This window comes from Macaca thibetana, chromosome 14, assembly GCF_024542745.1.
Source record: "Macaca thibetana thibetana isolate TM-01 chromosome 14, ASM2454274v1, whole genome shotgun sequence".
NCBI classification, from domain to species: Eukaryota; Metazoa; Chordata; class Mammalia; order Primates; family Cercopithecidae; genus Macaca; species Macaca thibetana.
This window is the reverse complement of record NC_065591.1, coordinates 67,243,059-67,256,784: the sequence shown is the minus strand read 5'-3', so window position 1 is coordinate 67,256,784 and position 13,726 is coordinate 67,243,059. Positions and strand designations below refer to the sequence as shown.

The 13,726-nt window shown below is 44.0% G+C and overlaps 1 protein-coding gene across 4 annotated transcripts in view; it reads left to right on the top strand.

Moving 5' to 3' along the window:
* Window positions 1-13,726, top strand: part of MAP6 (microtubule associated protein 6) — an 81,672-nt gene that overhangs the window by 45,371 nt on the left and 22,575 nt on the right. The gene's annotated exons all lie outside the window — the stretch shown is intronic.

Here is a 13,726-nt window from a genome sequence, read left to right as displayed (position 1 = left end):
CTGTTTCTATCTTTTTCTCAAAAATAAATTGACTATATATGTGAGCCAATGGTATGATGATAAATGTTTAATAACTTTTTCCCACTTTCTGGAAAAAAAAAAGAAGGGCCTTATTTGTCTTATTTATAGTGTTAGCCAATTTCCTGATATGAATACTGTCACATGGCTGCTTTCAAGCTACCAATAGTTTAACAATCAGTTCATCGAATTCCTGAAAATTTAACAATTATTGCTGTAAGCCAGTGTGAGCCAGCTTTAGCACACTTCTGTATGCAAAGATCTATTTCTAAACACTCTATTCCGTTCATAGATCTATGTGTCTATCCTTATGCGAGTAACACACTGACTGATTACAGTAGCTTTATAAGTTTTGAAATCAGGTAGTGTAAATCCTCACACTTTTTTTCTCCTATTCAAAATTGTTTTGGCAATTCTAGATCTTTTGCATTTCCCTGTAAATTTTAAGATCAGCTTGTCATTTTCTACAAAGAGTCCTGCTGGGATTTTGATATTAGTTGCTTCGAATTTATAGATCAATTTCTAGAGCGTTGCCATCTTAACAATGTTGAATCTTGCAGTTTATGAATATGGTGTATCTATTTATAGTATTTCTTCAATCTCTCTCAGCGGCATTATGTAGTTTTCAGTGTACAGCCATTGCATTTCTTTTTTTACATTTATTACTGGCTGAGTGCAGTGGCTCACATGTAATCTCAGAACTTTGGGAGGCCGAGGTGGGAGGATTGCTTGAGACCAGGAATTTGTGGCTGCAATGAGCCATGATCATACCCCTGTACTCCAGCCTGGCTGACAGAGTGAGACCTTGTCTCTTTAAATTAAAAAATAAATTAAAAATTTAAAAAAAAACCTTATTCCTGTTGTATTCTGATTGATATTATTGTGAATGAAATTCTAAAATTTTATTTTCCCATTGTCTGTTACTAGTATGTAGACATACAATTAATTTTTGTGTATTGATCTAGCATCCAGCAATCTTGCTAAACTAACTCATTTTTTCTAGTAGCCTTTGTTGTTTTGTTTTTGTTTTTGTTGAGATGGAGTCTTGCTCTATGCCCAGGCTGGAGTGCCCTCGGATCACTACAACCTCCACCTCCTGGGTTCAAGCGATTCTACTGCCTCAGCCTCCCAAGTAGCTAGGATTACAGGCACCCACCACACCACCTAGCTAATTTTTGTATTTTTAGTAAAGATGGGGTTTCACCATGTTGGCCAGGCTAGTCTCGAACCCGTGACCCCAAGTGATCCACCCACCTTGGCCTTCCAAAGTGCTGGGATTACCCGGCCAATTGCCGAGTATTTTCTAAATGCAAGATTATGTTACATGCAAATAATGACAGTTTTGTGTCTTCTTTTCTAATCTGTATGCCTTTAACTTCTTTTCTTGTTTTATTATACTGACTATGGCTGTCAATACAATATTGAATAGAAGGGTTGAAAATGGGCATCCTTACTTTGTTCCTGATCTTAGAGGGAAAGCATTTGGTCTTTTACCATTGAGTATTATGTTAGTTGTAGGGTTTTTGTAGATTTCCTCTAGTAAGTTGAGGGAGTTCCCCACTATTTCTAGACTGATGATATTTCTCTTTCTTTCTTTCTTTCTTTCTTTCTTTCTTTCTTTCTTTCTTTCTTTCTTTCTTTCTTTCTTTCTTTCTTTCTTTCTTTCTTTCAAGTAAAGATAGGGTTTCATCATGTTGGCAAGGTTGGTCTTGAACTCCTGGCCTCAAGTGATCTGCCTGCCTTGGCCTTCCAACATGCTGGAATTACAAGAGTGAGCCATCACGCCCAGCAATATTTCTTTTTATCATGAAAGGGTGTTAGATTTTGTCACATGCTTTTTCTAAGAATATTGAGATGATCATATGGTTTCTGTTCTTTATTCTGTTACTATATGATATATTATCCTAATTGATTTGGAATGTTAAACTGACCTTGTACTCCTGGGATAAACTTTACTTGGTCATGGTGTTTAAATCTTTTTATGTTGCTGGATTTGATTTGCTAATATTTTGTTAAGAGTTTTCACATATGTGTTCATGAGGAATATTAGCCTATAGTTTTCTTTTCTTGTGATGTCTTTGACTGGCTTGGTATCAAGGTATCAGGGAAATGCTGTCCTCTTAAAATGAGGTGAGAAGCATTCTCTTTTCCTCTATTTTCTTTTTTTTTCTTTCTTTCTTTCTTTCTTTTTTTTTTCCTCTTTTGAGTCAGAATCTTGCTCTGTCACACAGGCTGGAGTGCAGTGGCACCATCTCTGCTCACTGCAACCTCCACCTCCTGGGCGCAAACCATCCTACCACTTCAGCCTCCCAAGTATCTGGGACTACAGGCATGCGCCACCACACCCAGCTAATTTGTATGTATTTTTGTAGAAATGGGATTTCACCATGTTTATCAGGCTGGTCTCAAACTCTTGGGCTCAGGTGATCCACCCACCTCGGCCTACCAAAGTACTAGGATTACAAGCTTGAAACAATATGCCCAGCCTCTTTTTCTCTATTTTCTAAAAGAAGTTGTTAGGATTGGTATTTATTTTTTCCTTAATGTTTGATAGAATTCACCAGTGAAGCCATCAAGCATCGGACTTTCTTTGTGTAAAGATTTTAAGTTACTAAGAGATATGCACATCAAAACCACAATGGGATACCATCTCATGGCAGTCAGAATGGCAGTTATTAAAAAGTCAAAAAATAACAGATGCTGGTGAGGTTGTGGAGAAAAAGGAATGCCCATACACTGTTGGTGGGAATGTAAATTAGTTCAACCATTGTGGAAGACAATTCCTTAGAGATCTAAAGACAGAAATACCATTCAACCCAGCAATCCCATTACTGGATATATACCCAAATGAATACAAATCATTCTGTTATAAAGACACATACACGTATAAAGACACAGCACTATTCACAATAGCAAAGGCATGGAACCAACCTAAATGCCCATCAGTGACAGACTGGATAAAGAAAATGTGGTCCGTATTTCTTTTTTTATGTCCTTTGCAGAGACATGGAAGGAACTGGAGGCCATTATCCTTAGCAAACTAATGTAGGAACAGAAAACCAAATACTGCATATTCTCACTTATAAGTGGAAGCTAAATTATGAGAACATATGAAACCATAGAGGGGTACAACACACACTGGGGCCTGTCAGAAGGTGGAAGGTGGGAAGAGGGAGAGGATCAGGAAAAATAACCAGTGAGTTCTAAGTTTAATACATGGGTGATGAAATAGTCTGTACAACAAACCCCTGTGACAAGTTTACCTATGTAACAAACCTGTACATGTACCCTTGAACTTAAAAGTTAAAAAATAAGTAACAAATGAAAAATATATGTACAGATTAAAAAAAAAGATTTAAAATTATGAATTCAATTTCTGTACCTGATATAGGTTTATTCAGGTTTTCTATTTCTTCTTGAGTCAATTTTTTTTAAAGCAAATAAAACATTCATTCATATTTTTCTCTTTTTTACAAAAATGTCCATACATACACAGGGTATGGTGTGTCCTAGGAAAGACACACACTAACACGCACGCCTCACTCACGGACACACTTGCGCACACTCCTCACGCACACACTTTCCTGCTTGGCCCCAGGCCTGGACCTCCAAAAGCCTTAAAGACTTTGCTAGAGCAGCCTCCCCTCCTCTATGTTTGTATCTTCTCTCCCACCCTCTCCCCCTCAGCCTGCTTAGTCCTTTGTGAGGCAGGAGTCAGAGCTGTGGTGGGGGAGGCCCCAGAAACAGAGAAGGCTCACGGATCGGGCAGTGGCCGAGGGGTCCCAGGGATATGCTCTGCTTCTGGGGGAGATGAAGGATTTGGCACTATTGGATCAGGAAGCACAGGACTCCCAGAGCACCTGTCGGCTCCACCAGGGCATCAACAGGAGGTCAATGTAGGGGGGCCTCTGGCCAGGGCAGGGACCAGATAGAGGTCTGCCGGTCTCGACTGTCAGGGAGCTTTGTCTCAGTACCCAGTGGTGTGGGGAAGCTTCCAGAGTCATCTGAGGAAGCAGGTGAGAGGGACTCCCCCTGCACTCAGGGATAAGAGTCTTTTTTTTTTTTTTTTTTTTTAACAATCTCACTGTGTCGCCCAGGCTGGAGTGCAGTGGCATGATCTCGGCTCACTGCAACTCTGCCTCTCAGCTTCAAGCAACTCTCCTGACTCAGCCTCCCAAGTACCTGGGATTACAGGCGCCCACGACCATGCCTGGCTAATTTTTGTATTTTTAGTAGAGATGGAGTTTCACCATGTTGGTCAGACTGGTCCCAAACTCCTGACCTCAAGTGATCCTCCCACCTCAGCCTCCCAAAGTGCTGGGATTATAGGCGTGAGCCACCACGCCCAGCCAAGAGTCAATTTTATAATTTGCATCTTTCTAAGAATTTGCCTACTTCATGTGTATTGTCAAACTTATTGACATTGAGTTGTTCCCAGTATTCCCTTATAAAACATTTTAAGGAGTAAATTAGCATGGTTCTCAAGAATTCATAAAATGATGTTATTTTTAGTGCCAGCTTTGTTTAAAACATATTAAGTACTTTTTTCAAAAAAAAAAAAAAAAAAAAAAGAAAAACAGGTTTATGGAGTACTTCGCTAGATGTACCATACTGTGTCCTTGGCAGTTTTTACAGAGTTTACTCTCAGAACTCTAGGTTACCCCACTAAAGGAGCAGCACTCCCTCCCACCTTTCAGGGCTTATCTCCCTTCAACATTTCCATTTCCAGTCTAGGGAACCATCTTTCTGCAAGGACGGACACAGATCATTGGGGACCCAGCTAACCAAAAGAGCGTAGCCTTCTCTCCTCAATCTCAACTGATAACTCTATGGCTTTGTGGCACAACCACCTCAGCATTCCTAGGACTGATAAACCCTGACAGTGATGGGGAAATGGTTATGGGGAAGTTTTCTTACAACCCTATCACTTCTCATCTATCTCTTATTTTTTTCTACTTGAGGTTTATTTGTAAGTGTACTTGTCTTAACTCTCACACTCCCCCACTCTTATCCTCCACCTCGGCCAACTGTAGGTTTTCTCATTTTGCACCATTTTTCTTCCTACGGTTTCTAATAAATACTGCAATTGAAATTAATTTGTGTAGAATCAAACTGACTCCTAATTTGAGTTTTTGGGGTTTTTTGTTTGTTTGTTTGTTTGTTTGTTTTTGGAGACAGAGTCTTGTTCTGTTGCCCAGACTGCAGTGCAGGGGCATGATCTCGGCTCACTGCAACCTCTGCCTCCCAGGTTCAAGCCATTCTCCTGCCTCAGCCTCCTGAGTAGCTGGGATTACAAGCACCCACCACCACACCTGGCTAATTTTTGTATTTTAGTAGAGAGGGGGTTTTACCATGTTGGCCAGGCTGATCTTGAACTCCTGGCCTCAAGATATCCGCCGGCCTTGGCCTCCCAGGGTGCTAGGATCATAGGCATGAGCCACCGTGCCCAGCCTAGTTTGAGCAGTTTTCATTTTTAATTGTCCATCCTCATGGTTTTATATACATTGTTCCTGTGGACTTTCTTTGAATGAGACACTGTTTCCCAGATGCACAAGGGCCTCTAAGCTGCAGGTCACCCATAACTAGACTTAGATAGCAGCTATATGCAGAATGAGCCATTTACCTAGTACAGGGGCCCAAACCTTGACACCTATCATTGCCAGATGTTACTAATCTTTCTATGTAAGAGAGAGGGAGCATTCTTTTCTATTAATTATCTACTCAGATTAGCTTCAAACTTTTCTTTATATACTTGACCATTTTTTGTCCAAGTATGTGCTTTCTCATTTTATGAAATCATCATCCATGGTATACCTGTACTTACTGGATATTAATGGATGAGAAAAATGATCCTAAATAATTAGAATACTGTCATTCTCAATGCAATACTTTTTTCTCCCTTTCACACAAAAGAAACTGAGAACTGTGCACGAGCATGTACACATACATAGATCTTCAAGCTGCTCTCTTGGCCAGGTCATCTCTGGCCAGGAAAAAGCAATCTTCTACTACATTCTAAAAGGAGACAGAAGCTCTCTACACCACTTGCAGCCCTCTAGGCCCCAGGATGTTCTTTGTTTTTAATCTATAGATCCTGCTTCCATTAACCACATCCTGACAATAGCTTGGCAACCGACAGCATTCAGCGACTGCCTCCATCAGAGTGCACAAAGGAGACGGCTTCCCTTCTTCAGGAACACTTTACAATAACAAATGTAGACAAGATTTTTGAACAGAGACTTAACATGTTTCCATGGCAACATAAATTACCTACAAAAATCTGTGGGAAAACTAGACCCTTAAGACTTAAAAGCACTGTCTTCTTCCTTCGTAAAGCAGTCGAGGAATGTCAAAAAATTTTTATGAAGAAGATGGGGAAAGAATTGTATTTTCCCAGGATTTAGATACATAATAAATAATAAATACTTAGACACATAATAAATAAATTCCTCTTCCCTTATGAACAGAGAAATGGGATTTTTGTGTAGCCATAGTTGTCAGCAATCCATTATTCTAAGTCTCTACTTTTATCAAGAAGTGATTTGTACCGATTAACACATGTAAATGTTCTTCACAGCAGTAAAACTTGTTCCTTATATAATTATATTTCCTTGTTTCTTGTAAATGTCAGTGTTTTTCACATTAGCAATGAAAGCACAGGCTCCCCTCTGTTCTTTTACAGTACTTTCCAGGGCCAAACCCGCCCACCCCGCTCACTCCTGTTGCCTCCCTCCCTCCCTCTTCTGGGGCCTGGCCTCATCAGTGACAAGCTGTCTTCGGGCTCTCCATCTATAATTGCTCTTTCAGTATCTCCGCTTGAATGACTGCAAGCAACTATGCTTAAGTGGAACAAGGTCTTAAAAAGGGAACATCTGTTTATAGTGGGTACTCAGTATTGGAGATTCAATTAATCAGGCATTCATTGAATGCTACTTTGTTCAAGTCTAACTTGAAATGCACTCAGAAATAAGCCTGGCGCTGGAAGCTGCTGCCCAAATTTTGCCCACTCTGGGCACCAGAACGTTGACTGCAGCATTCAGAAGTGTAACAATAGCTGTCACAGATATTTGATTATGTAATTGTTGATCTCTCCCCACCTGACAACAAGGTCTGTGGAGGCAGGGGCTTCATCTGTCTGTACACATTGCATTTCTAGCTCCATGTCTGGAGCACAGAAGAAATGCAGTAATTTTTCTTGAATAAACGACTCTGTAATGAAAGCCAAATACATTTATTATGCGCGTGTCTACCATGGGCTTTGTAATTCTGATATGAATGTCCAGGTCCTCTTCAACTAAAGAACTGCTTTACATTCTTTCTCATTTAACCCCTGCATCAATTCTATGAGTAGGCCGTGTATAAATCCTTTGCAAATGAGTTCACCAATGTTCAGAGCAGGCAAGACCTGGCCCATGGCTTAGAGCTAGGATGGATGTATCTCACTCCAGAGCCAGTTCTCTTTCCAGTAACTTGTCATCATCATCTGGCCCAGGTTCCATGCTTCTTCTCACCCTGTTAACCTCTGTCTGCACTTCTGAGAAGCTTGCATGTGCTGTGTGCTCTGAGACGTCATTTTCTTCTGTGATGGCCTATGTTTCTTTTTTCTGCTTATGACCTGGATCCAAGGCAGTTGCATCGTTATCAGCTTTGCTGCACTGGAGGCTTTGCTACCTTCTAAAGAAGGCTGCAGACCATTCACCCTGTTTCTTACAACAGAGCATGACTTCTCTCCATTAAGGTCATGCTGCAGCTCTGCTGGAAACTTGAACTTCTGTGCTCCACTTACACCAGTATTTTCTGCCTTGCTAAGATGACACAAGTGTTTTAAACCCTTTTTGATGAGAAGAGAAAATTTTCTGATTGGGGTTTGTATTAGAATTTGTTGCTTGTAACAAATTACTCCAAAACTTAGCCACATAAATGGCAATAAATATTTTTGACCTCATAAAGTTTCTAAGGGTCAGTAATCCAGGATGGCTTAGCTGGATGGTTCGAGCTCAGGGTCTCTCAGGAAATCATGTCAAGGGTGGTTTGGGTCTTCTAGGACTTTTCACTCCCATGACTTTCGGTAGGAAGCCTCAGTTCCTCCTGACACGGGCCTTTCCACAAGGGCTACTTGAATATCCTTATGACATGGCGGCTTGCTGCCCCAGAGAGAGTAATCCTGGAGAGAGTACAAGGAGGAGGCTGCAAAGCCTTTAATGATCCACTCTCAGAAGTTATGCACCACCACTCTCACCATCTTCTGTTTGTCAGAAGTGAGTCCCCAAGTCCAACCACACTGAAGAGGAAGGAATTAAGCTCTATGTAAGGTAGAAGTATCAAAGAACTTGTGGGCATATTGTAGGAAGTTATATGGATGCCATGAGATGTTGCATAGCAACTTTAGACCCCCTCCCTGGCTGGAGCAGCCACGGGGAGGTGGGAGCTGCATTCCACATCCCTGTCGTAGACATGATGAGACTTACATGGATGCAAAAGGACCGCCTTTACTCTCAGGGATGGCACAGTCTGGAAGGGAAGAAAGTCATCTACACAGGTAGCTTGAGGTAAAATATAGCACATTGCATGCTACAGAGAGGTGCAGGTCACAGAAGGAACAGAGAGACCAGACAGGAGGAGTTGAAGGTTGAATGTTGACTCCTCTGAAAACTTCGCCTGATCAGCAAGATCCCAAAGTCCTGCTTTGGCAGCTGCTCTGAATGTGACTATATGGCTGTTCAAAGGTTCTGGAGGAGCAGCCCAAAAAAATCTTGCCTACTAAGTCTCCATGAGATGGCTCAAACTGGGCCTGGCTCTGCCATCCCTTAGTAGGGGGTTGAGGGCTGGCCCAGCCTTCTCTCCATAAATTTTCCCAGCACAAATAAGCCATCAAAGAGTCATTTAAACCCAGATCTGAATATATCGATTGAGCCCACTCATCTGCAGTTTACCCACCCGCTGGGGGTATCATAGCCCCAGACTCTCCTTCTGCCGCTGCAGGATTGTATATGAGATAGGTCATGTTTCAAGGCTCAAATAACAGGGTCCACCAGAGGCTCTGTTGTGGAGGGGACAGCAGGCCTTTGGTGATGCACTTACAGAGCACCCTGTCCCTGTGACTTCTACACATCACAATACTAGAGAAGCTGTGGCATGAGGAGCATCTCTGGGATGTCAGGAGTAGAAACTCACAGATATGGGACCCTCCCAGTGTGCCCAGGGCCTCACTGTGGTGTACACCCAGGCTGACTGAAGGGAATGGCTTTCTTGTGATTACTTCTAGGAGCCAAAGTGGCCATGAGCTTGAAGGACACCAATACAAGCTTGGGTTACACATCCACCCCCAGGTGTGAGCTTTGGAGTCAGGCATTCCCATGCCACCGAGAAGCAAGTGTCTGCCCCATGTAGGGCAGGGAAGGAAGGGCTCAGGAGGAAGTGACATCAGCTGACCAGAAATAAATCTAACAATAGTTACTAACATTAACTGCCCACTGAATGTCAAGCCCTTAAATCCTGTGAAGAATGTAAAGAAGATACGGAGTGTGGCCCTGTGTGGCAGCCTAGGGTATGGGAAACAGGCAGGGATTGGAGTCCTAGCCCTGCTCGACCCTAACCTGCAGCCTGACATAGCATACCCCTTTGCAGCCATGCAAATGAGACTGGACTCAAGAGTAGGATTCTGTCATAAAATTTGTCTTATCTTATCCCTTAAGAGAGACAAAATGGACTCATGAAAGAACGGAAGAATGGCATGAAACTGCCTGGTAACCACAAAGATGGCCAGTAAAGTAAATGGACCAGGAGCTGAGAGATGGGAAATTTTGGGTTGAGTAACCCAGGAGAGGTTCCTGGAAGAGGAGACCCCTGAGCTGAGCCTTAAAGAATAGGTAGAATCGGGGCAGGCTGATAGTAGGAGAACACCATCAATGGAGAAACAGTGCTGCCTTGCTCATAAACTTTCAGCATCTTCCCAGGCATAGCACATGCTTCCAAACATGGCATCCAGGCTCTGTTCTGCCTGGCCTCGGCTCCTATCCATCCTGGGCACTTTGCACAGCTTCCAAGACCCCACCCTGCATCCTGAGCAGCCTCCTATCCATCCTGGGCACTTTGCACAGCTTCCAAGACCCCACCCTGCATCCTGAGCAGCCTCCTATCCATCCTGGGCACTTTGCACAGCTTCCAAGACCCCACCCTGCATCCTGAGCAGCCTCCTATCCATCCTGGGCACTTTGCACAGCTTCCAAGACCCCACCCTGCATCCTGAGCAGCCTCCTATCCATCCTGGGCACTTTGCACAGCTTCCAAGACCCCACCCTGCATCCTGAGCAGCCACCTGATCAGTTCACCTGCTGTCTGAACCTGCCATACAGACTCAGACTAGTGTCTGAATTCCCTTCATCTGCTTCTCTGTTGACATCCTTCAGTACCCCTTTCCCCAGTCCTCACTCGCCTTCAGAGTTAAGCATTCCTTTCCCTCTTGCCCTCTGACCCCTGTCCCATTTGATTCATTCTGTCTTTTCTTAGGATCACACATGGTCAAGTCTAGATACCTGAACTCTAGACACCTCATCCATGGCTTATACATCCCTGTGGGGCACATTCCATGCCCTTGGCTAGTGTGTGGCAGATGCCAAATGAATGGATGAGTGGATAGATGAATGAATGAATGAATGATCAAGAAAAAATGTAGTTGCATAGGAAGGGAAGATCATGTTACAGGGGACCATGAATTTGTCAAGAGGCACTGGGCATGACAGGGCAAGAGTGTGGCCCATATTGCTCTCAGTCTAGCATCTCAGGGCTGGAGGAGCTTAGGTGCCATCTAGCCTGGTCTGTGTCATGTAACTCCTCTACAGCATTACAGGCAGCAGGCCAGGCCCTGCACAGACACCTCCAGTGAGGGCAGGCCAAGCACACTGCAGCTCTGGCGCATTGCCGAAGTGTAGTGGGAAGGCTGTGGGCTGTGGAGCCTGACTGACCTGAGCTCAGACCCCAGTTCTGCTATTTGCTAGTTGCATTGCCTTATTCTAGCCACTTAATCTCTCTGAGCCTTGGTTACCCTCCTTTATAAAAGGGGCATAATAGTACCTGTTCTCAAAGTTGTTATAAGAACTATAGAGAATATACCAATAAAACAAAATCCTCCAGCTTATAAAAGGCAACTAATGAATGGTAGCTAATTTTCTTTCTATGACATAATAGTTGTTGCATGTGACTGGAGGTTTTACGGAGAGTTCAAAGAAAGTTCTTTTTTCTTTTTTTTTTTTTTATTTTTTCATTTTTTATTATTTGGCTCATTTTCACGCCTTGACAAAGAAGTTTCTAGGAAATGGAATTTGGGCTTAAACCTAACCATCTGTCATAATTACAGTGAACCTGTTCTGCAACTCATTAAAAAGGTCTCATGTGAAGATGACGTACCAGAGTTGTTCAAGATCAGGGGTTACCAAACTTTCCCACAGGGACATGTCCCACTGATAGTGCTCACAGGTGAGATGCTCCCCAGCCCACAGGGGCCACTGCAGGGATGCAGGAGGCTGCAGAGGCTGGTCTGCAAGAGGTGACCCAGAAGCAGTGCTTAGGAATAGGGTACACATATCTCAGTGCTAGTTCTGGAAGTGGGCAGGGGTGTGACAGAGAATCCAAGTTTCTGCTGTCACATGTTCGGGAGCAAGGTTGTTACTGAATTGGTCCTGGGAGGCCCAGGCCCAAATACCAGGAGCCCATCTAACAGGCAAGGCTTCGGCTCTGAGGTTAGAGGGAAGGAGGGAGAGACTGTAGCCTCTGGCAGGTAATGTTGGCCACAGCCCCAAAGCCCCTAGGCCTGTGTGTAGGGCCAAAATGGTTCAGAAGTCAGGTCAGGAAGGAGGATTGAACCTAAAGAAGGTGGAGAAGTGAGGAGGAGGGATGAGGAAGGGATCCAAGAACAGCCTCGTTACTAGGGTAAGTGGGATGCCGTGAACAGATTCATGAGGGCCTCAACCTCTTTCCAAAGCCCATTTTCCTCCCAATTTCCACGTCTCAGTGGGGGACTACTGCCCCCCAGCCAGAGCCCTGGCGTCTCCCCAGATGCCCCCTTGACCTCACCTCCCACCACTCATGAGTTTCCAAGTCCTGCCCATTCTCTCTCTTGACCCAGCACCCTCTTCTCTGTCCCCTGCTTCCGCCACTTCCTAACTGCACAGTCTCCTGCCTGGCCTCTTGCCTCCACTCTTCCCTTCTGTCCGCTGTTCACACTGCTCTCAAAATTCTCTTTCCAAAACTAGCCTGGCCACACTCATCCTTGGCTTGAAATCATTTGGCAACTCTTAGTTACAGTGGAGACTGTCCCCTTAACATGGCTGGCAGGGCCTCCATGGCCTGTCTAGCCTCTTATGCCCTTCCCCACTAAATGTGAGCCCAGCCACCCACACTGCCTGCAGGTCCTCACAGGGCCTTTTCCTACTCGCTTGGGGTCCATAGCACCCAGCATCCTGTTAGGCAGACCATAAGCACTCAGTACATATTTTGTGAATAAAGGAATGAATGAATGAATGAGTGAATGAATGACTGCATGAATGGGTGAAAATGAATGATGAGGGAATCCAGGAGGAGAAAATAATTTTTGGCAGTGAAAACAAGATGATTTGGGTCTAGGGACATTGAGTATGAGTTGTTGGTAGGTGTCTTTTTCCATTTTCTGTTGCCTATAACAGAATATCCAAAACTGGGTAATTTATAAGAAATAAAATGTATTCCTTACAGTTCTGGAGGCTGGGAAGTCCAAGGCCAAGGAGACATATCTGGTGAGGACCTTTTTGTTGGTGGGGACTCTGCAGAGTCCTGAGGCAGCACAGGGTGACACATGGCAAGGGGGCCAAGTGTGCCAGCTCAAGTCTCTCTTCCTCTTCTTATAAAAGCCACCAGTCCCACTCCAATGGCAACTCATTAATCAATTACCTATTAATACATTAATCTAGGAATTGGTTAATTAATTCACAAGGGCAGAGCCCTCATTACCCAGTCACCTCTTACAGACCCCACCTTTCAATACTGCCACCCTGGGGATGAAGTTTGAACATGAGTTTTAGAGGGGACAAACATTCGAACCATAACAACGGGGCATCTAGGTGGAGGCGCAGGCTGCACTGGAAAGGACAGTCTGAAGCTCAGGGAAGGGTCTCTTAAAAGCCAGTGGTCTCTCTTCACATATGAGCCAGTTCCCCTAGAGAAATACAGAGATCAGGAGGTCAAATAACCAGCAAGCTCAGTATTACCAAATCAGCTTTATCAACTAAGACAGCCTCAGAGCTAGAAGGACATTATAAGGACCTTGTTTGGCCTAATTCTTTCATTTTACAAATGAGAAAACGAATGCTTAGAGCAGGGAAAGGCCTGCCAGCATAAGGCAGTGCTAGCGTGAGAGCCTGCGTGTCTCCATCGCAGTCCAAGCTCTTTCTTCTGCCTCCTGCGGACTCCTTGTTCCTGGTAGTCCTCTCTGAGCCCTGAAGGAGGGAGTCATCAGTGAGGGAGACAGTGGGCCTTGGAAGAACCTAACTCCGCAGATATTCATGCCCTAACTCCTCCTTTCCCACAATGCAGCTTTTTGTGCCCCCAAAGGAGAACAGACCCAATAAAGACCCCAGAAGTCACAGAGCTCATGCATTGACTCTCGTGCACTTAACACACAAGGTAGACCCTCGTGACCTCCGTCAGGAGCTACATTTTTTAACTCTGTTTTGAA